Here is a 27,868-nt window from a genome sequence, read left to right as displayed (position 1 = left end):
GTTTTAAATTAGGTCTAATTACTCATACAGAAATTGCTCCAGTGGATGGAGGCTTGAAATATGTGAAAGATATGGGGAAAGGATGGGAATGGATTGGTAATGCTTAATGAAAATTGTAAACTGAATGTAAACTATATTATATTATATACTAATTAACCTGGGTGTTGATACTTTATATGTGAAAAAGAAAGATAACTTATAACTAAAAATATATATTTCCAAGTTATATAGTTAATTAAAACAATCTAAAGATAAATTAATTCAATTAAATAGTTAATTGAATTAATTTCATAAATTATTCACATATGATTTCGTTTCACTTATGCTTGTAATCAATAAATAGCAATATATCAAAAGTGATGATATTATATCAATCAATCATAAGCATAAGTAAAATTTACATATAAGAAATTATTCCAATTATAAATTAAAGGAAAACACAGCTCATAAAAGTACAACTATGTCTTTCTCCTTTACAACATGGAATCCACAAATGGTTTAGAGCATATATGAAAGAAATAGAGAAGTAAAAAAGTGTAACAAGGCCTTTCATGCAAACTTTCAGAACCCCTAGTTTTGAGCGTGAGATTCCTTCAAATAGTTTTTTCAAATAAAAGAGAGAATAGTTACAAGTTTTATATTCTCTCAACTAAAGAAAAAAAACTAGAATAAAATAGACATTAGTTACAATTTAAAATGAAATATTCAACTTGGAGGGATAGTTGCAAACAAGGAGCCAGTGGGCATTTTCCAATGTTGATAAACTTCTAGAAGATGTGCCCGCTTGGGAGGACAATGAGGTTTAATGCTCACTTCACGTCTAAATACTTGAGCTCGCAATGAAGGAAATAATTGAGTTACCTATTCAATAATGACCTTAGTTTCTTGTAGGTAACCATGAGGTTTAATTAGGAGCTCCCAAGTTAACTCAAAATCCACCTTTTACAATTTTTCAATCCTTTTACAGCATTATGCCCTATCATTTTTCCAATTCTCTTTTAATATCTCTACCTTCGAGAGAGTATCTTATGAATCGAATGATAATATATTTTATTCCTTAAGTGACTCATTGATGGGTTGAATAATTGAATTAGAAAGTCTTTCAACATCTCTTACTATTTTTTTAACGAAGTGTATCTCATCTTTCCAAATACGAAGCACTATATACTTTTGCATTTCATCAATCCTGGGTAGGTTTGGATAGAACATTTTGGGATCATCTTGCCATTTCAAAATCTCATTGTGCTTACACTTAGCTTCATCATATTGGATTTCAATATCAATGACAACATCAAGGAAATAGTTGGCCAGTTTTTCTTAAGCCTGAATTATACTTAAATTGTTGCAAAGAAGTTGTTTCTTGTGTTGAAGTTGTTGGTTTAATTCTTTAGATTTATGCTTAAATTTAAAAAGGTCCAAAGCACTTTCCTCTTTCTTTATCTTCCCTTATATTTCTTCTATTTTTTCACCTATTTTCTTGATTTCAGTCTCATATTGGCCTCTAACTAGGGAAACTTGTGCCTACATGTGTGCTTCGACTTGTGAGGATTCTTGTTCCAACTGTTATATTATTTCATTATTTTCCCTAATAAATTTTCTAACTCTAGATTCTTTATATACACTGTCGGTAGCATAATCTCATGCATATTGAGTCAATTCCTCAAGCTATTCATTAGGTGTTGTTGATGTTCCTTTCAAAACTACTTCTAGTGAGGGAGATTGCAAAGAAGTACTTGTTGTTAAGACCTGTGTTTTAGCAACCTTCCTCTTCTTTCTGATTTTCTTTAGAATGGCCTTATGTTGTGGGCTATAGAACACCTATGTTGGTGGAATTTCCTCAATTTTTAGATGAATTGTAGTAGTTGGAAATGATGGAATTATTTCTACGCTAGACCAATAATTAATAGGTGTTTTAGTAATTAAGCCTAGATTTGTCAGAGTATTCTTCGAGGTATTAGGAGAGACATCAGCTTTATATAGTTCAAAGTTGGCTATAGCACTTGTTTTAGACATTATTTTTTCTTTCACTGGTTTGACTGATTCTGAAGTAATCTCTCCAAATGATTGTCAATCTTTAACAATATCGTTGAGCACTTGGTTCTTTGCAATAGTTTGTTCTCGAGAATCCACGTAAAAAAATTGAACATGAGAGGTAATTTGAGGAGTGACCTATTGTGTTTAAGAACTAGCGACTTATCTGATATACCTTCTCCTTTCGGTGGTTTGAGAAAATGCAAAGGTGAGGTAGAATTTCTAGAGTCTGTGGAAGCTAAAAAACTGTTGACAATTGTATAGGGACAATTGTTTGGCTTTATTATAGACAAATAAATAAGAAGAATATCCACAAAATAATTCATCATAATGGTTGGTCTCATGAAATATTTCCTGATATTTGCATCAACAGTTAAATTTTTTACCAACTTAGAAGGATCATGTGGTTTTGCAGGACTAGTAGCTAACTTAAACTCATATAAAGGTTTCAATTCCTTTCTAGCATGAGTATAATTCTGAAGGGTAAACAGAACAATATTCAAAGGGAATTTGGGCCAGGGTTTCTTGGAAGATTAATTTAGTTCAAGGGTTATCCTTATTCTGGATATTTGATGAGAAACTTACCCACATAAGAGTTTACCCAGATCACACAAGGGTAAAACATATGGTTGTTACTTCCCAAAACCCTAATATAGGTAAAAAAATATTCACAAACTAGTCCCCAATTATAAATAGAAAATCCATTGTGGATGTAGACATTCTTGGAGGCTTGGAATTGAAAATGGCTCGATAAATGGGAATCATAACAAGGTGACAGATTCAGTAAAAATGATTAAAATAATTCTCTTCCCATAATATACTATGATAAATGTGGATGGGGAGAGGATCAACAAGTGTCCATTTCTAGCCCATAGCTGGAAAGTCTAAGGAGAAACAGATGGTGTCCATTACAAAGGCAGACATATAAAAAGGAGGATTATGGGTGATTGTCTACTCAGAGTGGAAATGAAGGATATTCTTTGCTAGATTGTTAGATAAAATTTGGGCCAAAATAAAAATAAACCCACCAACAGCCTTATGAATTAGAGGGACCCAGTCTTTAGGGAACTTTGAGAGATTCTGGTACGTAAATAACCTACATAGAATGGAGGCAACATAGAATTAATGATAATTTAAAGATTGAATGGAATAGTTACTCGACAACTCCTCCTTATGCTTGTTAGGGTCTCTCCTCTAGTCTCTAACCAAACTAGGGAGGTCTTTCTCCTTACTGTTACATTCTTCTTTCATAAATCTACAAACGTGGAATTATACGCAAGTTGTGGCTCGAGAACATAATACATACCATGGAGGTGAGCTAGTTTGAAGGAACCAATAATTGTCCTGCAAGAACCTTTCAATGATGTCCACATTCTCGACCACCTAGAAAATCATATTATTATATGGCAAATGTCTCAGATGGGAAATAATTCTATGCAGGCAAGATTTAGCATTGTCCTGGAGTGTTTCTTCTCAAATTTTATTGCCACCCTATTCTGCAGTTTTCATTGTCAGCTTTACATATTCTTCTATTGGTAATTCTTCCTCCAATAACTTATAAATCACAATTTAGGACTAAACATCAGAATCCATTTTGCATACGGTATCAGAAAAAAGGAAAGAATCTATCAACTTTTCATCATTTATCTCCGGAAATGGCCCTGTTGGTTCTTGAACCGATGTCTTCTTCATTGGCATCACCATCTCGTAATGGCCCTGTTGGTTGTTGAACCGGTGTCTTCTTCATTGGTATCACCATCCTGAAATCGATAAATATCTTACACAGACATTATGTTATTACATAGAAAAACCAAGGTTAAAGAGTTATTCATCAAGTTATTACAATAAAACCTGTAAATTAATATAACTGCAGGAAGCCATACAAACTTCCAACTTTGCATGTAGGACTAAATAACACAAGAGGTGATGAGTAAAATAAATTTAGTTATGAGCAAGTTTTCCAAATAACCACGTATAAAAGATAGTTTCTCAAGGATAACAGGTGGTGCAGTTTGATTCGAAGGGTTCGTGATTTGGTAATCATTGTGCATGCTTAAGAAATCATCAGGGTCACTAGATCTAGGATGACATGGGAGGTAGTCACATGTGGTCGAATTTGAAAATGATGTGAACAATTGTAAGGTCGTGTGGAAGATCTAATTCGTCTTAGGGATAAGATCTCGGAAGAACAAAGGGATTGCACATTAAGAGTTCCAAGGAATGTTAAGATGATATGACATGTTATAACAGTCAAATGAAGAGTGCGGAAGGAAAATTTTAAACAAAATCCATGTGAAAGAGGATATGATGCAGTGTATGATTGCATCACCCCAAAAGGTGATCCCAAGAAGGATTGGAAAGTGGAGTTTTTGAAAGCTTCGGGGAAGAACATATGGGCAATGTGTCAAGTGGTAAAATGAAGAATGCAAGGGTTTTTAAATAAAATATTTTATAACACTTATGAGCATAAAAAATTGGTTTTATTCAAATAGCACTCAATTGTGGTGATTTTGACCTATGGCCTTAGTAATATATTTTTTCATTATTATTTAATGATGCATGAAATAAAGCCTAGGGTTGAAATATATATTAATATAAAATTCAAGATTTTTTTGGTTTTTTTAAAGAAATATTAAAGAAAAAATTAGGGTTGAAAAATTAGAAGGGTCCTCATTTTTATTATGACATAAACAAAAATGGGGGTTGTTGTTTGCTACAACGAGTAGTTAACCAACCGAAGATTTTGCAATTTTTTGAAATTTTAGGTGATTCTTCAATTCATCTATTCTTCAATTAATCTTCTTACAAGGTGTTTATGAGGCCCCCAATGATGTTTTGTTGCATAAAGTGTTTCCATTGATGAAAAAAAATGTCATTGATGTTAAAGGGGATGCCTAAAGAAATAGCAGTGTCATTCATGAATCAGTATGATTGCTTGATGCCTTGCAATCCCTTAGTAAGTGAAGTCAAATAAGTTTGAATTTATTGATTTTTTGTCAAATTTGTGATGTTATAATGAGTCTATGGATAGTATGGTTGGATATTCCTCTTTGATATATTTCCAATGGTATATCACACTCTAAAAAACTCCTCTTGGATGAGAATTATGACCATTTGAAGATAAATATTAGCAAAGGATATAAACTATGGGGAAAAACCCACAAACCCCAAATTCGTTAAATATAACACATGTTTTAGAGTGGATATGTGTTCTTTGATGGATTGATGACAGATAGTTGCCCAACTTGCATGAACTTTAACAGCACTAAAATTTGATCATGTTTACTCAGATCCAATAGATCCAGTGATCGAGTGAAGAGTTGAATGATGGAGATCAACTTTCCCAAGGTTTAACAACGGTGCCCCTCCACACTAGTCCAATCCCGCAATGACACATGGACCCCTTGATCGGATTCCACGTGGACTCCCCTGCATAGTCAAGTGTGACATGGAAACTTTGACAATGATGATGATAGTGAAACATGATGTGCTATGATTGTCCTAGGATGATGATGTGGTAGTGATGATATATCTCCTCGAGCATGGCCAAGCTTAATGAAATGGAAGTTTAGTGACACATGGTAGTTGACTACAGGCTAAAAGGAAATGGTGTGGCAGCAAGAATATGTGGAGATGACATGGATTGATACGTCATCAAGGTGACATGGAACCACTAGGGACTACAATGTGGAAAGCACAAATAGCACTTTCAAACTATTCAAACGCCCACATATGTGTGACACATGGCACCCCTCATGAGTTGCCACATGGTATGTTGACATTAGCATGTCAATGAGCATTGACCCTTTGTTATGCTCTTAACCTACAAAAAGATACCCAAATACAGAATATACGAAGAAAGATACCCAGAACATAGAATAGTGAGAGACAACAACAAATATTTTATTATTCAGAAAGCAATGTTCACTGGCCTCTTCGAGGGGGTAACCTCCAATAGAGCAGAGCTCGATACAAAAATAAGACACAATGCTCCTCACAGGGAGTCTCTATCCTTTATATATGACTTATACATGCAATACCAAGGATCAATACCATGGTTTTATTAATACCATCTATCTAATACTACGGCCCATTTGCAACTAACTGTGGTCCCGTCATTAATTGCGGGTTAACCACTTACAATTATTAATATGGGCTTTATTGACTCTTGACTATGACTCGATCCCATTACATAAATAAGGGGGTTAGGGTGGGACCCTAACATGCCCTCCCCCTTAAGACTAGCCTTGTCCTCAAGGCTGAAGCTGCGGAAACTGCTGAAGAATAGTGGTTGGTTCCCAAGTTGCATCTTCTGGAGAGGTGTCTTTCCACTAGACGAGGACTTCCCTAATCATGCGGCCCCGCAGGTGCCTGTCTCGTGTGTCTAGGACCTGTTCCAGTTGGAGCCAGATTGACCCTTCTTCATCCAATTCAGGTAGACTGGTTTGAATTCTGCAATTGCTCCCAATCACCTTCTTGAGGCATGAGACATGGAAAACTGGATGGATTTTTGCAGTAGGTGGCAAAGCCAACTTGTAAGCCACTTCTCCAATGCGCTGAAGTACTTGATATGGTCCGTAGAATTTTGGAGATAGTTTCTGACAACCCTTGTCTTTGAGTGATGTTTGATTATATGGTTGCAGCCTCAAAAAGACCTGATCTCCTTCTTGAAATTGGCGCTCTCAGCTATGCTGGTCTACCTGTTGCTTCATGCGGTTTTGAGCTTGATGAAGATTCTCTCTAAGATGGGTGAGCATGGTTGCGCGGTGTTGTAGGAGTTGATCCACTACTTGTACCTTTGAGCACCCCTTGATATAAGAAGTAGGGGAAGGAGAGAGTTGACCATATACTGCTTCATAGGGAGTCATTTTGGTGGTGGCATGATAGTTGGTGTTATACCACCATTCAGCCAGAGGTAACCATTGTACCCAAAGATGTTGCTTTTCTGAAGTGAAACACCTAAGGTAGGTTTCCAGACATTTGTTGACAGCTTCAGTTTGACCATCTGTTTGCGGATGATAGGAAGTACTGAGTTTTAGTTGAGTGCCTTGTAGCCTGAAGAGTTCCTGCCAAAAATTACTGGTGAAGATCGGGTCGCGATCGGACACAATAGAAGTGGGCATGCCATGCAATTTGAAGATCTGATCCATGAAATATTGAGCGACCAAAGTCGGTGTAAACGGGTGGGGTAGGGTGCAGAAATGAGCATACTTTGAAAGTCTGTCCACAACCACCATGATGACTGACTTGTTTCCTGACTTTGGAAGACCTGTAATGAAATCCATAGAAACCTCCGTCCAAATTGATGCCGGGATGGGCAACGGTTGTAATGTGCCTGGTGTGTTGACGGTCTCCCCTTTGTGGCATTGACAGACATCGCATTCTGCTACGAAAGTAAGGATGTCCTTTTTCATGCCTGTCCAAAAAAATGATCTTCTGGTGCGAGCATACGTCTTCTGAAAGCCTGAATGTCCTGCAATGGGAGATGAGTGCAATTCTGCCAAAATGCGACTTTTGAGGGTGGATGTTGGTGATATTACGACTCTGTCCCTATAGCGAAGAATCTCATCCTACCACGAGTAGGCCTTGTGGAATTTGGATCTACCTGCAATTCAGAAATGAGTTGGGAGAGCCCGCGATGTGAAAACCATTCCCTACGAGCCTCTTCAATCCATTTTGGAATGGGGAGGGAAATTGCTAGCAGAGTACTTTCCTCCTATTGTCTTGCCCTTTCTTGTAAATGATCTCATAATCATATCCCAGCATTTTTGCAAGCCATTTATTTTGTTGTGGGGAAGATAGGCGTTGCTCCAAAAAATATTTAAGACTGTGATGGTCTGTGCGGATTTGGAAACGTCGCCCCAATAAGTAAGGTTGTCAGGTCTCTACTGCATGTAAGATGGCCATCATTTCCTTCTCGTAGGTAGATTGGCCCAAATTCTTCCCACTTAGTTGTTGGCTTGTGAAGGCCAGAGGTAACCCTTCCTGCATTAAGACCGCCCCAATACCTGTACCTGAAGCATCACATTCAATGACAAAAGATTTGGTGAAGTCAGGCAGTGCTAAGATTGGAGTGGAACACATGGCATTTTTGAGAGCTGTAAATGCCTGTTGTGCGTCCTCATTCCAGAAGAATGAATTTTTCTTTAGGAGTTGAGTGAGGGGCTTCGCTATGCGACCATAGTTGTGGACAAATTTACGATAATAGCTTGTGAGACCCAAAAATCCTCTCAAGCTCTTCAAGGTCTTAGGTTGAGGCCAATCCTGCATTGCCTGGATCTTTTTGGGGTCCACCTTGACACCTTCACACCCCACAATGTGGCCCAAATACTCAACTTCTTCCATGCCAAACGAAAACTTGGACATCTTGACAAATAATTTATGCTTGCGGAGCAGTTGCAAGAGTAGATCTACATGCTGAAGATGTGTGGCCCAAGTGCAACTATAGATGAGGATGTCATCGAAGAAGACAAGGACAAATTTCCTGAGATATGGTTTGAGAATGTGGTTCATAAGGCTCTGAAAATTAGATGGGGAATTACAAAGACCGAATGGCATGACCAAGAACTCATAATGGCCTTCATGAGTTCTAAAAGCAGTCTTTGGAATGTCGACTTCCTTCATGTGAATTTGGTGGTAGCCTGAGCGAAGATCCAGCTTAGTGAAGAATTGAGCCCCATTGAGTTCATCCAGCAAATCGTCAACCACCGGGATGGGAAATTTATCTTTGACTGTCAACTTATTAAGGGCCCTGAAGTCTGGACACATCCGCCACTCCCCATCTTTCTTGAGCACCATGACCACCGGTGATGAATAAGGACTAATGCTGGGACGAATGACACCTGCTTCCAAAAGTTCCTTGATTATTTTTTCTATTTCATTCTTTTGGGTGAACGGATATCTGTATGGGCGTACATTTGGGGATTGGGCCCGTGGAACCAAGGTGATGCTATGATCATGTTCCCCTCTCGAGGGTGGAAGCTCATGAGGCTTGTCAAAGACCGACAGATGGTTATTTAAAATCTGTTGCATCTCAGGATGAATCGGTAGAGACTTGGTTTCAACTGCCTGGATGGCATTAAATTGAGCTATAACTCCATGATGGCCCTTTTTTAGCAATTTTTCCATCCTATGCGAGTTGATGATAGAGGGAGCTCCCGCCTGGAGTCCACGGAGGGTATGTGTGGATTTGTTCTGCTTAAAACTCATATATAACTCCTGGAAATCCATTGTGATTGGCCCAAGAGTGGGAAGCCATTCAGCACCGAGGACAATGTCGCACCCTCCCATGTGTATGGCAAACATGTGGGTCTTCAACTGATAATCCCCCATTTGAAGTTTGACATTTTCACAACGGCCTTCATATTTCATTGTGCCCCCATCCGCAATTTGGACTTGGAAGCTAGAAACTGCTCGTACAAAACAATGCAATGCTTCCACGACTTTTTGATGGATGAAATTATGTGTACTTCCACTATCAATCAAGACTACTACAGGGCGATGTTTAATAAAGCCTCTGATTTTGAGAGTTTGAGGTGAAGAAATCCCTGCCAAAGCATGCAGCGAAATAACTGGTTCGTCAGGGACATTGTCCTTCTGGTTGTCCTCTTCCACCGCCTCATGTTCCTCCAATGGTGAATCTTCCTCCGATGAGCTATAATTAGTGGCATCAATTTGAAAAAAATTGGGCTCCTTGCATTTATGACCTGGGGAGTATTTTTCATCACAATAGTAACATAAGCCTTGCTTTCTTCTTTCGGCCATTTCTGCAGGTGACACCTTTTGAACCTTAAGTGTTTGAGTCGTGATGTGAGCCTGTGGGGGGCGACCCTTAGCGGTGAAATTTGGGCGATTGTACTGGGTTGCTAACGCACGTTCCACATTACGAGCTACCTTACAAGCCTCCGTCCATGTGGGAGGGTGGTGTAGTAAGACGTGGGCTTTTATGGCTTCTTTAAGACCACTGATAAAACACTCCGTGTAGAACACATCTGTGAGACCCCTAGTGCGGAAGGCTAAGGCTTCAAAGGTTGTAATATATTCATCCACTGTGCCAGTCTGTCAGAGCTTAGTAAGACGACCCAAAAAAGAAGATTCCTAGTCAAAGCGTTCTATAAGAGCTTTTTTGAAGGAGTTCCAAGTCCTAAAAGGTCCATTGCAACGTTGATGCCATTCCCACCGTTTCCACCTTTCATTGTCCAAGTACATGCTCCCCATCATAAGCTCAGTCTCATTATCTAAGATGTTATTCAGATTGAAATACTGCTCCATTTGTGCTATCCATGCTGCCGGGTGAGAACCATCAAATTTATGCATATCCAACTTGGGAGGTCGCGGACGGGATTTTTGGTGGGGGCCCCCGAGGTGAGGAGAGTGGCTAGACTCACCCTCACTGTGTCCATTGCCAATATACGCCTCCTCATGGGCTTCCTCCTTGCTCGTCGAGATTATGCTCAGGATCAGGCTATTTAGTCGGTCAAGCTGAATGTGGAGGGATTGCAAGGATTCTTCAAGTTTGTCCATCCTTTCATTGGCCATAGCTTGAGCTCTAGTTTCTACCATGCACCGACCTGATGTTTTTTAAAATTGGGACCGCCTAAAAAAAAAAAATTCACTAAGAATTGAATGGTACCACCGTGCTCAACTCGTCGTCCCGATTCTGATGGGCTAGATCACCAATAAGCGCCCCGGGAGATCTCAAACTTTTTTTTTTTCTAAAAACTCCTAACGGAGTTTTACTCCCTTATGAATATTGCAGTCATTTTTTTTTTTTTTGAAAACTCCTAATGGAGTTTTACTCCTTCCTTATGAATACTGCAGTCGCCAAATCCTCAAAATGTCAATGCGGCCAAAAGTCCTACAAAAATTATACCCCGGTATAGGAACCCCACACAACTACTCAGATCTGGTGGATCTGAGAGATATGAATGGTGGATCGGATAGCTCTAGGCGGCTGAACAGACTGTTGTTGAGGATCTGATGGATCTAATAGATCGGAATGCCTGGTCTACTAACTCGAAAACTGTGGGACTGATGTCTACTACTGCTGCACCTCTTTGCGCGCTGATCTGGCAAAGTTGATGCGTGATCCCCAGATAGAAAAGGGAACTATGGTCTCGAGGAGTGTCAGGTGATACAGATCACAATATACATAAGGGTCTGACAGTAGTACTCGGCCCAATGTTTCAGGGCTCTAACTAAGGAGGATCAACCGTACCCTTAGCCGTACAACCTGACTACCTTATCGTACGGGCGAGTAATCTCTCCGAGTGTTGTTCTCGGTGTACTGTAGCAGCAAGATGGCCGACGGTTTATCTATAGCGAGGTTGCAAAGTAGCTAAGGGGCTTCCGATATACCCAGAAGGTACTTGGAAGACAGTCCGTACGCGGTTCTGTCTAATGCGCTACTACTCGAAGGGGTACCCACAGGGGTTACAAGGGAGTCCAACAAGCATGACCACCTCTTGTATTTCGTACGTGCATGCCTCCCCAAATCCGCAGGTTTATGCGCTCAACGACAGATCCCGTGGTTTAAAGACGCTGGAACACGTCTCTAGCCAAAAAAAAAATTTGCTAGGAAATGGAGATCCCACTAGCCCTGGAAAGTTCTCTGATACCACTTGTTATGCTCTTAACCTGCAAAAAGATACCCAAATATAGAATATGCGAAGAAAGATACCCAAAACATAGAATAGTTAGAGACAACAGCAAATATTTTATTATTCAGAAAGCAATGTTCACTGGCCTCTTCGAGGGGGCAACCTCCAATAGAGCAGAGCTCGATACAAAAATAAGACACAATGCTCCTCGCAGGGAGTCTCTATCCTTTATATATGACTCATACATGCAATACCAAGGATCAATACCATGGTTTTATTAATACCATCTATCTAATACTACGGCCCATTTGCAACTAACTGTGGTCCCGTCATTAATTGTGGGTTAACCACTTACAATTATTAATATGGGCTTTATTGACTCTTGACTATGACTTGATCCCATTACATAAATAAGGGGGTTAGGGTGGGACCCTAACACCCTTGAGGACTAGATCATGAGTTATGGTCATATGGTTAGCATCATAAGCACCGAGAGCCTAAAAAAGAGGACATTATTGTATGGCATGTTAGAATTGTGGAAATGCTAAGTCCTATAGTCTATTTTCATATGGTCGGTAGTCAATTTCATTGTCATTTGAGAGCGATTATATTGGAACACCAGTTGGCCCTAAGGTTGGTCCTCATGAGTCCTGATTCCACATGAACAATATATATACGCCACATCATGACTCCAACAAATATACATTCAAACAACAAATTAATATAACGTTTTCATGAGTCTAAGTTCAATCTCCACAATTGCAGTGGATCGATGAAGTCATTACACAATGTTTGGTTGATGGTTCATGCCCTCAAAGGCCTGTTTTTGCATATCTATACAATGTGGTTACGAGTATTTTTCCTGCAAGCTATGTTGGGTTAACATTTGTACATGTTGTGGGTTGGCCCCTACAGACTTCAATGTTTTGTATGCATGTATGTGGGTTCTAACAGTTAATGAATCGTCAATCAAATTCGTTGGTTGTATGTGTTGGTTTGCTCCTTGAACGTCATGGGTTCAAGTCCAATCAAACTCGATTAATTTTTTTTATATATGGGTTATTGGCATGCTAGTATTGACGAATTTGTAGAACATACAAACATTTTGTAGCACCTGTAATATGCCATTTTGTATAATGCACCTGAATTGTGCCATTTTTTAATGATTAATCATTTATATAGTTTTATATGGTTTTTGGGGTTTTTGGGCTTATTTCAAATCCAAATTAGATTACGGAAGAAGCATGACAATTAGGATTCAATTTTGAACATTTTTTAATGCATGAAAGGACTTGATGATTTATTTTTGATGTCCAAAATTAGTTTTATGTGTTTTGGGGGCTTATGAGCAGGTTGCAGTAAAAGTTATGTATATGGCTAGAATAGGTTCCGAAAAGAGTTTGATGTGACCAGATTAATGAATAGGTTGTAACAAGGTATCAATAGGGTATGAAAATTTGTTACAAGTTTATGAATAGGATATGATGGGTTGAAGACGACATTTTAATAGCAGCAACATGAACAGTTTTGAAGACCTGTATTATTTCAATAGTATGTCGATCTAGTTTAAAATATTGTAAAAAGTGTCCCACGTAAATTCGAGGAAGGAGGCGGGTGCCTCCACTAAGGTTGGTACCTCAATCAATTTAAAATACTACAACAATTCAAATATTGCATATTTTTTATTTTGGTGCCTCAATCAGGTTGTAACCTATTGCAAGTGGGTGCATGCACATTTCTGAGGTTGGTGCCTCAACCATGTTGTAGCCTATTACAAGTAATTGCTTGCACATCTTTGGGGTGGGTCCCTTTAGTAAGTAGTTTCCTACAAATATATGTAAATGAGCTCAAGAAGAAAAATATTTTTTGGTTTTCTCCTCCAAAAGTTTCCATGTAAAATCTTGTGTCCTCTTGTGTTGATGTGATGATGGCTTCTTGATGCATGGTTTCATTTATTGTTATGATGAAAATTTTTATGGTACATTATTGTATGGTTTTTTATTGATGAAATATTTTGAAATGATAAGTTTTCCATTACGCTGATTCACCCCACCCCCCTCAATGTGATCTTTGGACTAACAAGTGGTATTAAAATGGGTGCCTTCGGGAACAGTTAACTACTCGAAGATTGATTTCAAGAAAAATGGCCACTATCAAATTATCAGGAAAGCCTCCTTTGTTTGATGGATTCAAATATTCTTTATGGAAGATAAGAATGGAAACTTATCTCATTTCTTTGAGTTTTGATGCTTGAACATATGTTGATACCAATTAAAAGGTTCTTGATACTCCTCCTACAAATATAGCTCATAAGGCCCTTTTGACAGGAAAAAGTGACCATTTGTCAATGGGAGGAGATATCTTGAACCAAGGTTATTTAAGTAATCCAATCCCTTTGGTGTGATTATTCCTAAAGGGTTTAATGGCTTCGTTAGCCAGATATTTCCTTCCCTTACGAGAATAAAAGAGTTAAATCTCTATTCTATGTTAGTATTTGCAACTAGCTAAAGGCTTACAATTATATAAAAATATACAACTTGTTAAATCACTAGAAGAGAATCTTACTAGTGGAGAGAGATAAGTTATAAAGAACGTAACCAGGAAAATCATTCTAAACTACAAAATGAAATCAACTTTTAATGTGGAAATAAGTAGCAAAAGCAACGAGAAAGGTCAGATTTATACTCATTGACTCTTCTAAATAATTCAAAATAAATCTAAAACTATTTTATCGATTCACATTAAAAATCATAAATAAAATAAACTAAAGAAATACTCACTAGATATATCTCGACCAAGAGCTAGGACGAATTTAAATGACTAGTTTTGCTTTTTCATTTATAAAATAATCTCTCGTTTATTATAAACTAGAATCCTATGTTCATAAAAATAAAAGAATGAAACATTGAATCAAGAAAGAAAAACAATCAAGGTACTAATCTAGTTTGCATTAATAACTTATATTTGATGATCTTAATTCATGAAAGGAATGTCATAAACTTTCATGTGAAAATTATGAGATTCAAGTTAAACCTTCTTGATGACAATCCCAGAAAATAATTTATCTGAAATCTCAGGAAAATAGAATTAGTAAAGGTGGAAAGACATTTTTTTATGAAACTATTTATGTATTGAAACATAGTAAGGTGCACAATAGTAAATCAAACTCTAGGATATCCTGAAGCACAGTCAAGAAATCGTAGAGTTGAACAAATAAAAATAAAATACTTAATATATAAATAATTGTAAAATTTTAATTAAAAACATTCAATATCAAAAGGCTTACAATAATTGTTCAAACAATATTTCATCACCATAATATGAGTCTTTTCATCCCTTTCCTGCAAGATTCGAGCCCTCTGCTTATAAAGTTCATTTTCCTCTTATATAATCAAAGAGTTACATTATAAAAAATACGTGCCCCCACTAAAGATAAACTACATCTCCTTAAAACTGGGAAGGAAATGACTCAATATCTTATGAGGATTTTGAAACTTAACAATTTTTAAAAATAGTTCATCATTGAGAGAGAACCCAAACATCCTAAAGTGTTATTGTAAGGCATATCAAAGCATGTGAATTCATAGAATGCATCTAGAGAAGAATATCATGTGATAATAATGTCACACATCTTCCATTAGATATCTGCAAATAAAAAAGCATATTAAATCAATAACTAATAACCTCTAAAAGAGGAGCTAGGAGGTATTAGATTTTGTATATATTCTTAAAACAATCAATATGGAACTAATACGATAAACAAAATAAAACCAATATGATATTCATGTCTCGTAAAAGATACCAAGACTTCAAACAAGCCAAAAAAATAGATTGGACGTTAAAATTTGTGATTGGAAATATTGTTCAAATATGAACTAATCATAGGCTTTAACCACTATTTTGTCTTCACTGATCTTGAGCTTCTTGTATAAATTAATAGTTTGGATTTTGTATTGCTTAGTCAATGCCTTATTTTACTTCTGTCACAAATCCATATTTATAAATCTATGATTAATATCATCCCAAAATGCACCACTACGAATCTCATGGTTAGTGGTTGTTCCATATTAAAGAATGAAACCTGCTTGTTGTTTCACATTGCACTTGGATTTGGTTACATCTCATAATCAAATATTTTATTTCGGAATAGTGCACTTTCAACCATGAACAATCAAATCATATCGAAGATACTCATAAAAATATGTGTTTATGATTTCTCACGACCATGAAAACCTATGCACGATACTTGATGTTGGACCAATTACACTGTTGAGCCTCATAATTGCTTCTTTTTGACACCCTTTTTCCACCTATTTTACTCCTTTTTTATCATCATAATCACTCAATGGGAAATAAATCAATCACAGAATCCATGGCATGGCAGGTATATGAAAGTCTTGTATTTCATAAGTTAATAATGTTATTTAATATTTGTTTTAGCTACCGGATTGGGATGATTATGCAGCTAACTTCTAACTTTGCAGCCCATTATTTCATAGGTTATAAGGTGTGAATTGGAGTGAGAAATATATGGGAAGATAGAAATCAATGCACTCTATGATTCCTTCCTACCTTCATGAACCAGATCGATCAAGAAAGCTTCCAGATACATGGTCAAAGGCAAAAGTTAACTTTTTTAGCTATACATGTGAGCGAGGAACGATATATACACTTGATGATTTTCTTTGTTAAATAGAAAATCGTTAGCGAATTTCATTACGATATCTTTCATAGTTAATTTTAGTATTTTGTTAAGTGAAGATAGGCATGAAGATATGAACATTTAATGCTATGGGCTTTATAAAAATTCTTTTTAAGCAAGCAAAAACACGGTGATTTTGTTATGCGATAGGGAGAACTAAAACTTTGTTTTTAATTCAGTTATTAAGAATCCTTTTTATTTATATGTGTGCTTGATTGTTCAATTGGATCTCATGACCATATACTTATGGAGGGCCCCCTCAAGTAGTAAGGTTATTTTATGTTTGTAAGTGAATTTCCTTATAACATTGTGTAAGTTTATTTTCCAGATGCATCTTGTAGAATTTCTTATCATTTTCCTTTGTTGATTTTTGAGTTAAATAGAAGCAGTGTGATTGTCTTATTAACTGGTTTTCTTTATTGATTCAAAAGAACATGAATTGAGTTTAATGAGTAATGATAATAGCAGTGAGAGTTTAGATTTAGATTAAAATTTTAATTCTTAAAAACAGAGGATTTGATTACATGTTTTATTTCAAGCAAGAATAATTTATGATTTTGAGCAAGTGAGAATACATTTTCAATTCATTTTGGATTTTCATGCAAAAGTGTGTTAATATGATAGATGATTTGATTCCTTTAGAGAATTGAGTTTCTTTCAAAGCATAATTCAGACATACAATAGAGAGAGAGTGTGTGTGATTTTCTGAGTTAAAATTCATTTTACAAGTGTGAGATTGATTTATAATTATGATTTTTTCATATGTTGTGTGGATTTCATAATTAGAATTAATTTTCATAAGTGTGGGATTGATTTACCTTTATGCAGAATTTTGAAAGTTTCTTTTGAAGTAGTTGATTAAAGAGTGTGATCATTTTATTTTCTAGGATAAATTGCTCTACTCATGTGCATTCCAATAGCTTAATTTAGAATCTATATTTCGATAACTCAATTTAATTTAGAGGTGTGAATAATGCACTTACACTTCATCAGCGTACCATCTCTAGCCGATAATTTATGCAAGTAATTTATAGTTAATTAAATTGCCACACATTTTGGCGTCATTGTTGGGGAAATGTAAATAGGAGTCTTTTCTTTTAATAAAAAAACAAAAAAAACCAAAAATGATATGCATAGGGAAAGAGATTCTAGAGGTATATTTTTAGGAAGAAGTAAACGTTTAATTCCAACAACATCACTCACCCCACCACGACCTCGTTGTGCCACACCACCCACTCCAACTCATATTCCATCATTTGTAGGCAAACATAAACTTCCTAAGGTACTTAGATATGAAATCCAATCTAAAGATTCACCAACCTCATCAACCGAAGCAGTAATAGAAGAAGAAGATCCTACATCCCCAACACAAGGATTAGTTTTCCTATCTTCAACTGGATAAATACTTCTAGGAAAAGAGCTAGAGATCCCTAATGAAGAATAGCATGAAGAAACTTATTTTAACTTACCACTGATATAAGAACCAGAACTAGAAGAGCTAGAAGAAGAACCAAAAAACCCAATTTTGGAACCTTATATTAGTTCTGAAGAATCTACAATGGTTGGAGAAGGGGAAGGAGAGGTACATAATGTTAATGGTGAACAACCTAGGATTGGAGGAGGAAGAGGAAGAAATATAGGTATAGGAAGAGGGATAGGAGGATGTAGGGGTGATCCAGAACCCTTTGGATTTCCTATCCTTAATGAAGATACAACAACTATAATCAAAACATCTCACCCTCCATCCTTCCAAACTTTTATGGATTAAGAATTGAGGTTAGTGAAACATTTCTCTTTTATTTTGAAGTCTTGTGTAAATATTATGATTATCTGCTTGACCCTCAAAAGTTGAAATCGTTTCCAGCAACTCTTAAGCATGCGATATTAAAATGGTTCATGGGCTTATGAGAACACTCTATAAGAACATGGGAAGAAATGAAAACTACATTCTTAGAGAAATATAAGTATTATTGTATGCCTCATAGTCTTAAGGATGAATTCTTTAAAATGGTGTAGAAGGAAGATGACTATCTTGAAGATTTCATTGAAAGAATTTCTTATAATGTTAAAAGGGCTCAAATGCATGAACTAGATGAAGAAACTTTGAAAGCTCTCTTACTAAAATCCATCAGAGATGTGTGGATTGATCTCCTCAATTTGATGGGTAAGGGAGATATTCATTTGGAGACATTTGTGAGTTATGCATACACATTTCAAGAGGTAAGGCAAGAACTCGGAAAAATCCAAGAGAGCCTCTCATGTCTAGGATTAATAAGTCTGTAGTTGAGACTATAAGTAGGGATGAATTAGGTAATTTTCTTGACAACTTTAAAATAGACATTTTGGGAAGTTAGTGAAGAAATAGATACCCTTAAAGTGAAAAACAAGCAAAATGTTGAAAATGTTGCATTGTCAATTTTTTGTCCCAAATGTAGAAAGAAACATGCTCTGAGAGAATTCCCTCTTGATTTAAAAAGTGTATAAACCTATGTTATATGTGAAAAAAATCATGATACAAAAGAATGTCCTTCAATACCAGACCTTAAAGTAGTTTATCAAGAGGAAATGATACCAGATCAGATAGATCCCCTCTATTTTATTGCTAAGAGACCATGGCAAAATTCACAACCAGATATGACTCAGGGATTTAACACTCAATCATTTGCACAATGATCACAAAACAATTGGACTCCACCAATACCTTGGCAATCTTGGCCTCAACCTTAAACAAGGATGAAAAAATCCTTGTGGAAAATATCCTCAATATCAACAACCTTATCCTATTTTTCCACCACAATATTTTCCTCAACATGTTCAACCAAATCAACCTCAGAATCCAAATCCACAACTTTCATTACCATTTCCACAAAGACCAAATAAATTTCTTGCTCAACCACTTCCAAATCCAAATAATAATACAAATTCACAACCTGTTTACAATATGGAAGGACAGAATTTCCAAACTTACATGATAACTCCACTAGATCTAATCAATGTCCAACTTAAATCTAGTAGAGTATTGGAAAAGAAGTCCCTGACAGTTGTTGTTCATGAATATGAAGAAGAGAATGCCTATGAAAAGGAGAAGCCTCTCAATGAGAAAGAAAAACTTCAAAAACAAGTCACCCATACACATTTTAATGACATTCCAACTCCTATTATGGAACAACCTTCAATATTTGTTTCAAAACCACCTTTTCCTCAAAGATTAAAAATTGATGAAGGGGTAGAAAAACAAAATTTATTTCTTGATTATGATATGTTAGATGAGCTGAAGAATGTTTGTATAGAAATTCCTTTGCTACAATCCATTAAGGAAATATTGCTTTTTGCAAAGACAATTAGGGAGTTGAGTATTAAAAGACTAGGGAGAAAGAGAAAATAAATCAAAAGAATTCAGTTAGTTGGGAAAATTGTAGATATCATGATAGGAAAAACAACAATTTAGAAATACCTTGATCTAGGAAGTCTCATTGTGAAAACATGTATCAATGGTATTGAAATTCCAAATACATTGATTGATTTAGGAGTTGCTATAAATATCATGAGTAAACAAAATATGAATCAATTGAAACTTTATAATCTTCAATATACACCTACATTATTGCAATTAATAGATAGATCTGTTATTAAACTGGATTGTGTATTAGAAGACATATTTGTATCCTTAGATTCTTGGGAGTATCCTATTGAATTTATGATTCTAACACCCAAGAGTAATTTAGGAGGACATCCATTGATTTTAGGAAGACCATGGTTAGATATAACTGATGCATTTATATGTTGTAGATCTAGTGATATGTTTATTTCTTATGGAAGTTCAACAAAGAAATTCACATTATATCCTCGTTCAAAAACAACAATAAAAGTAGAAAGTGAATAATGTATAGATGACGATATTGATATACGACCAATCTTTGTTACTTCACAAATAGATGAAGAAGATCAAATTTTGAATTTAATGGAAAATAACGAGTCTTCCTCATATTATGAATCTAATCAAAGTTTTCAAGAACAATGCAATATTGAATATTTATCATCTCATCAATTATCTTGAAATCTTTCCAGAAAAAACTTTGAATATCAATAATAATCTCGAAGAATTTCAAAAGAAATATTTAATAAAGATGTTAAAAGAAAATTACTCTGCTTATGCATGGGAATACACTCACATGAAAGGAAATGATCCTAATACTTGTATATATCATATTTACATTGAATAAAATGTTAAACCAATCTGATAGCCTCAAAGAAGAATGAATCCATATTTGAGAGAAATTGTTAAAAAGGAATTACAAAAATTGTTAAATTTGAATTTCATTTATCCAATATCATATAGCTAGTGGTTTTCACCATTGGTAATTATTCCTAAAAATAATGGAAAATGGAGAGTATGCATTAACTATAGGGAATTGAATAAAGCTACCTTAAAATAGCACTTTCCACTTCCTTTCATAGATCAAGTTTTAGACACATTAGGAGGAAAGAAATATTTCTCATTTCTAGATGGTTTTAATGGATATAACTAGATCCAAGTAGCTCCAGAAGATCAAGATAAAACCACTTTTACTTGTTCGTGGGGAACCTATTCTTAATGAGTACTTCCTTTTGGTTTGTGTAATGCACTTGCAACATTCCAAAGGGTAGTTTTATGATTTTTTTCTGATCTAATTCATGATTGTGTGGAAGTTTACATGGATGATTTTATGGTTTATGGAAATTCTTTTGAAGAAGCTCTTAAAAATTTGGAAAAAATTCTCATTAGATGTAAGGAAGAAAATCTCTCATTAAGCCATCAAAAAAAAAATATGATGCTTACTGAGAGGATTGTTTTAGGATACCATATTTCATGAAATGGAATTAGAGTGGACACATCTAAAGTAGAAGCTATTTCTAAATTTCCAATTCCAACTTGTCAATGAGATGTTAGAAGTTTTCTTGGTTTTACTGGTTACTAAAGAAGATTCATAGAAAAATTTACAAAAATTGCATCTCCACTTTTTAAATTGCTCACAAAAGATTGTGAATTCAATTGGAGTTTTGATTACCAAAAATCCTTTTAAACATTGAAAGAAAAAATTTCTGAAGAACCTATTCTAAGAGGGCCAAATTGGAAATTACCTTTTCACATTTCAAAAGATGCTTCGGATACAGCATTAGGAGTTGTACTAGGACAAAAATATTTAACTCCTTATGCCATTTATTATACCACTAAAACTTTGACTCTTGCAGAGTTAAACTATAATGTAACAGAAAAGGAGTTTTTAGCTGTTGTCATGCCATCAACAAATTCAGACATTATATCACTGGCTATGAAACCTTTGTACATACAGATCATTCTACAATTAGATACTTAATGAATAAATCAATTACTAATGGCATAATTACAAGATGGTTATTGTTGTTACAAGAATTCAATATTGCTATTTTGGATCGACCTGGAAAACAAAATACAGTTGTTGACTTTCTATCTAGGATCAAAATGATAATAATGATGTACTTGTAGAAGACATTTTTCCTGATGATAATTTATTTTCATTATCTACTAAATCTCCTTGGTTTGCAGATATTGCTAACTATTTGTCTACAAAGATGTTACCATTATATTTGTCTCCTCAAGAGAAAACAAAGGTAATTCAAATTAGTGCATCTTACTCATGGTTAAATGGATAATTGTACAAAACAGGGCCATATCTGATTATTCGAAGATGTGTCAGAGAAGATGAAGTACTAGGAATAATAAATCTTATCATGATGAGCCATGTGGAGGACACTTTGCTGATAAAAAAATTGCTTACAAAGTCCTTCTCTTAGGATACTATTGGCCTTCCCTTTTCAAGGATGCAAAAGAATATGTAAAGATATGTGATAGTTGTCAAAGAATGGGGAAACATGTTCTTTCAGATAAAATGCCTCTGCAACCTTAGGTACTCATTGAACCTTTTGAGAAATGGACTCTAGATTTTGTTGGTCCAATTAATCCACCATCTAAACAAAAAAGGTACATTCTTGTTTGCATTGATTATGTTACAAAATGGGTAGAAGCTAAAGCACTTTCTTTTGCAACTGAAAATGTTGTAGTTTCATTTCTTTTCGAGGATAATTTTACTCTTTTTGATGTTCTAAGGGAGATTGTGGCAGATCGAGGAACTCAATTTACATCCAAGTTGGTACAAAAGATAATGGAGGAATATAAAATCAAATATCGGAAGTCCACTCCATATCATCCACAGGGAAATGGGCATTTGGAATCCACCAATAAAGTAATTAAAGCAATTCTTACTAAGACTGTGCATCTGCATATAAGAGACAGGGTAGAAAAGCTTTCAGAAGCTTTATGGGCATACCGTACCACATGGAGAAACACTATATGACATACTCCCTATGAACTTTTTTATGGGAAGCAAGTCTTATTTCTTATTGAGTTCTAGGTAAAGACCTTCAAGATAGTAGCCAAATTGGCTCTTGATCTATCTGAAGCATGAAAACAAAGAATGGAGCAGTTGAATGAACTAGATGAGATAAGACATGATTTTATTCAAAGAAGCGACATAGTTCAACAATAAGGATTCGGGTGGCATGACAAGTACATAAAGGAAAGAAAATTGCAACCAAGAGATTGGGCATTACTTTTTGACTCAAAGTTTAAAGATTTTCAAGGAAAATTTCAAATTCATTGAAGATGATTAGGAAAGATTTTCCTTCCTCTTGAACTTGATTTGTAAAGCTTTTTGTTTTTCTTAATATATATATATATATATATATATTAAAAATAAAATAAAAATAAAAATATATAATAAAATTGTATAAACATGAAAACCAACTCTGTTGGCATGTTTATACAGAAAATCTAGGGCGAAAACCAAGTAATTTTGTCACCCTAAATTTTCTTTTTCAATCCTATTCTAATTCCCATTTTCTTTATGTCCCTCTTTTTCTTTTTAGAATAAGTGGCTATAGAATTTTTGAGAATATGCAGCTTTGATGAAATTCTGCAGTTAATATTGACAAGAATTGCCGACTGGAATGATTGAATATTGTAGCAAAAGGAAATGATCAATTCCACAGTGAAAGCACCTGAAGACAATTTCATGAGAACAATCAAGTATTAGAATCACAAGTTAAAAGTATGCAAATATTGGATTTAATAATAAAGGTAAAAACATTACATTATGAAATAATATAGGCATTGTACCCCCATTCAAAATAATGATTAATGATCTAACTTCTAAATGAGTTATAAATATCATGTCATATCAGTGACGTTAGTCTGAAAAGCCCATTTTCTATTCATCGTCATCATGCAAACACATCATTTTCAAAACCCTACTTCATTGATAATTTCGTTCACTTGTGTCCATTATACTTTGCTTCTCAAGAGCTATTTCACTCATTTCCCTTAGCCATCTCACTCGTCGCCATTTTCCATTTCACTCTCCTATCCATACTCATATTTATGAACTTAATACCATTCCAAAACCTTGTCAAAGAAGAAATTGTGAAGCGAGAATTTACCAACATGGGAGTCATTGTTAGAGTAGAACCGAATGGGAAGAAATTTATGGAAGGTTACCCATAGGTCAAGCAAATGCTACAACAAGCATAGTGGCTAGGTTTTATAGAAAAAATTGATGCTTGTGATAGATAAGTAACCAAACATTTTGCTCGAGCCTTTCATGGAGCTGAGGCAGAAATTAGGGACATCAAAACTGTCATGACAGAGTCCTTCATGGAAAAATTGGCTGGACTACCCAGAATTGGCGAAAGGTGGTTCAAAAACAAGGGTATTTATGGGAATGAATGGAAGGAATTTCTAAAGAATCTAGGTATGGATACTACTACTTTTAAAAAGGGTACTCTGAGCACATCTCTAAAGGGTAAATGGACAGATTTATTGTTAGTAATTCAAAAGTTCATTACTTGTGAGGCTAGATTTGGTAGCATGTGTTTTCTACCATGTTTGATTAATGATGAACTTTATTGAAGGAAATGACATCAATTTACCCTATTTTCTATATTGAGGAAGATGTCTGGAAATACACAAAGGAAAATTCATTCCATTGAAAAACTCTATATCATCATGGTCTTGTAAAGATGCTTATTGAACCCCATCTTGAGAATCTAGGAGATAACTGGGAGAATTTCTTAATTAGAAATCATTTTAAATAAGTTGAGAAAGGAGAACCAAGTAGCAATAAGATAACGAGGAGCAGAAGAAAATTGTCTTTAAACTCTACTGATAACCCATCTTAACCAGAACAATATTCAGAAGATGAACTTCATCTTGAAAATGTTTTGGAAAATCTAAAGAAGAAAATTGTTAGAAGAAAGAAATTCAGTGAAAAAGAAGAAAATACACCCAAGGAGAAAATAGAGGAAACAAAGAAGGCCACTATAGAATATAAAAAAAAAAAAAGCAAACTCCTCTCTCATCTATCATAAGGAGAAGTGTGAGACTTAACAAAATGGTAAAGAATTCATCTCAACAATTCACGGAGTTTGTTAATCTAGAAGAGGAAGAGGAACCAGAGGTTCCATCACCAGATTGATCACCAGTGTCATCCCCAATTGATAATCCAGTGAGAAGAACACTAGAGATTGATCTAGTACAGCAAGATATATATGACTACATTGAGTCTCTAGAGAAAAAGGCTATAGTAAAAGTATCTTCTTCTTCAATTCATGGAAGAGAAATTCAGTTTGACAGTCCACAAGAACCTCTAATTATGAATACTTTGAAGCAAGAAATTTTTGAACTAGAGACACTAAACAAACATCTAAAACAGGGACATGATACATTAAAAGTGCAAAATTAAATTCAAAGAACCAAAAATGATAACATTCTATTGCATCTAGGCTTATGGTATGGAAAGAAAGAAAGAAAAAGTTAAAGTCTCTCAAGAGAAAGGTCATAAGTTTGAAATACAAATTTTTGATGAAGAAGCCCATGATGGAAATTACTAAGAATAAGGTAAGGAAAACAAACTTGAATTTTTTAGCTCAAGATTCTAAAGGAGTGCAGTGACAGAGAAATACTATCAGTTTTGAATTTTTTCATGAGGACACGCGATGACCTCCGTGTGGGGGAATGTTAAGCCTCATAATTGCTCCTTTTTTACACCCTTTTTCCACCTATTTTACTCATTTTTTATCATCATAATCACTCAATGGGAAGCAAATCATAGAATCCATGGCATGGCATGTATATGAAAGTCTTGTATTTCATAAGTTAATAATGTTCTTTATTATTAGTCTAATATTTGTTTTAGCTACCAGATTGGGATGATTCTGCAGGTAATGTCTAATTTTGCAGCTAAGTCCATTGTTTCATAGGTTCTAAGGTGTCATCTAGAGCGAGAAATATATGAGAAGATAGCAATCAATGCACTCTATGATTCCTTCCTACCTTCATGAACCAGATCGATCAAGAAAGCTTCCAGTTACATGGTCAAAAGCAAAATTCAACTTTGTAAGCTATACAGGCGAGCGAGGAATGATATATACGCTTAACGATTTTCTTTGTTAAATAGCAAATTGTTAGCGAATTTCATTATGATATCTTTCATAATTAATTTTAGTATTTTGTTAAGCGAAGCTAGGCATGAAGTTCTAAACATTTAATGCTATGAGCTTTATAAAAGGACTTTGTAAGCAAGCAAAAACACACTGATTTTATTATGCAACAGTGAGAACTAGAACTCTATTTTCAATTCAGTTATAAAGAATCCTTCTTATTTGGATGTGTGGTTGATTGTTCAATTGGATCTCGTGACCATGTGCTTGTGGAGGGCCCCCTCAAGTAGTAAGGTCATTTTATGTTTTTAAGTGAATTTCCTTATAACATTTTGTAAGTTTATTTTCCAGATGCATCCTGTAGAATTTCCTTATCATTTTCCTTTGTTGATTTCTGAGTTAAATAGTAGCAGTGTGATTGTCTTATTAAATCATTTTCTTTATTGATTCAGAAGCACATGAATTGATTTTAATGAGTAATGATAACAATGATGAGAGTTTAGATTTATATTAAAATTGTGATTCTTAAAAACAGAGGATTTAATTATAGATTTTATTTCAAGCAAGAATAATTTATGATTTTGAGCAAGTGAGAATGCATTTTCAATTCATTTAGGATTTTCATGCAAAAGTGTATTGGTATGATAGATGATTTGATTCCTTTAGATAATTGAGTTTCTTTCAAAGCATAATTCAAACATACAACAGAGAGAGAGAGTGTGTGATTTTCTGAGTTAAAATTCATTTTACAAGTGTGAGAGTGATTTATAATTCTGAGATTTTTATAAGTTGTGTAGATTTCATAATTAAAATTAATTTTCATAAGTATGGGATTGATTTACCTTTATGCAGAGTTGTGAAAGTTTATTTTGAAGCAATTGATAAAAGGGTGTGATCATTTTATTTTCTAGGAAAAATTTCTCTAATCATGTGCATTCCAATAACTTAATTTAGAATCTATATTTCGATAACTCAGTTTAATTTACAAGTGTGAATAACCAAAGACTTCTAACACATACAATGCACTTACACTTCATCAACTTACTAGAACTGGTCAATAATTTATGCAAAATTTAATTAAATTACCAAACATACACATCACAAAAATGTTAGATACAAATATCACAAACAAATACACTTGTGATCATCATAAGAAAATCACATAAATTTTAGCGAAAATCGTGGAAGGCCAAGCCAGGCTGGCAAGGGAAGTGCATAGGTAAATATTGCAAGCCTAGGTGCAATAGCTACATGGGAATTGAGAGATATCCGGGCCACATTTCCACAATAAATTGACCATAGAAAAGGTGTTAAATGGCGCCCCGATGTCCTACGATATCATATTTTTTATGAATGTCATAAGAGTTCTGAGCTCTGAGATGGTCGGTGTTTTATTTGTCTTATGACATGATACTATATCTCGGCCTCGGTGACAGGAAATTGTGATTTGTATTGCTTCGTGTTCTTTTACATATGAGTTATATTTTTTTTAATCATTATGAATGGAGTGAATGTCAAGGGTCTTGTGGAAAAATTCATGGTGACCCCTCCCTTTTATAGCATTCTATCATTATAACATATGTTTTATTTACAAATAATGCATATTTACCACACTAACACCAACTCCAATATTTGATATATATATATATATATGCACTGCAATATGTATAGTTTTATTATGTATATATTTCATGTTTATATATATATATATATAGATAATATATATATATATATATATATATATTATATATATATATATATATATATATATATATATATATATATATTATGGTTTATAATATGCAATGGTGTTATATATATAACACCATTACATATTATAAGTCATAAAATGTGTGTGTCACCACATATATATTAAAGTGTACAATTTAATTATAATATATAGAAAATGGATTTATTTATTTATCTATATTTATTAGTGTTATATTTATATACACAAATATTTTTATAATATAAAATTCAAATATGTGATAACATACAATTCAATTAGTAGTTATTGATATAC

The 27,868-nt window shown here is 34.7% G+C and overlaps 1 pseudogene across 1 annotated transcript in view; it reads right to left on the bottom strand.

Moving 5' to 3' along the window:
* Positions 1–3,670: 3,670 nt before the first annotated feature.
* The window catches only part of LOC149138446 (shaggy-related protein kinase epsilon-like), a 135,921-nt pseudogene continuing 111,723 nt past the window's right edge, over positions 3,671–27,868 (bottom strand). Inside the window, exon 16 of the transcript XR_016265039.1 lies at positions 3,671–3,791. The product of XR_016265039.1 is annotated as a shaggy-related protein kinase epsilon-like (transcript). The remainder of the gene's footprint in view (positions 3,792–27,868) is intronic.

This window comes from Pinus tabuliformis, chromosome X (genome assembly GCF_031772625.1).
Source record: "Pinus tabuliformis cultivar Carrire ecotype Pingquan chromosome X, CPIR1, whole genome shotgun sequence".
NCBI classification, from domain to species: domain Eukaryota; kingdom Viridiplantae; phylum Streptophyta; class Pinopsida; order Pinales; family Pinaceae; genus Pinus; species Pinus tabuliformis.
This window is presented reverse-complemented; position numbering and strand designations above follow the sequence as displayed.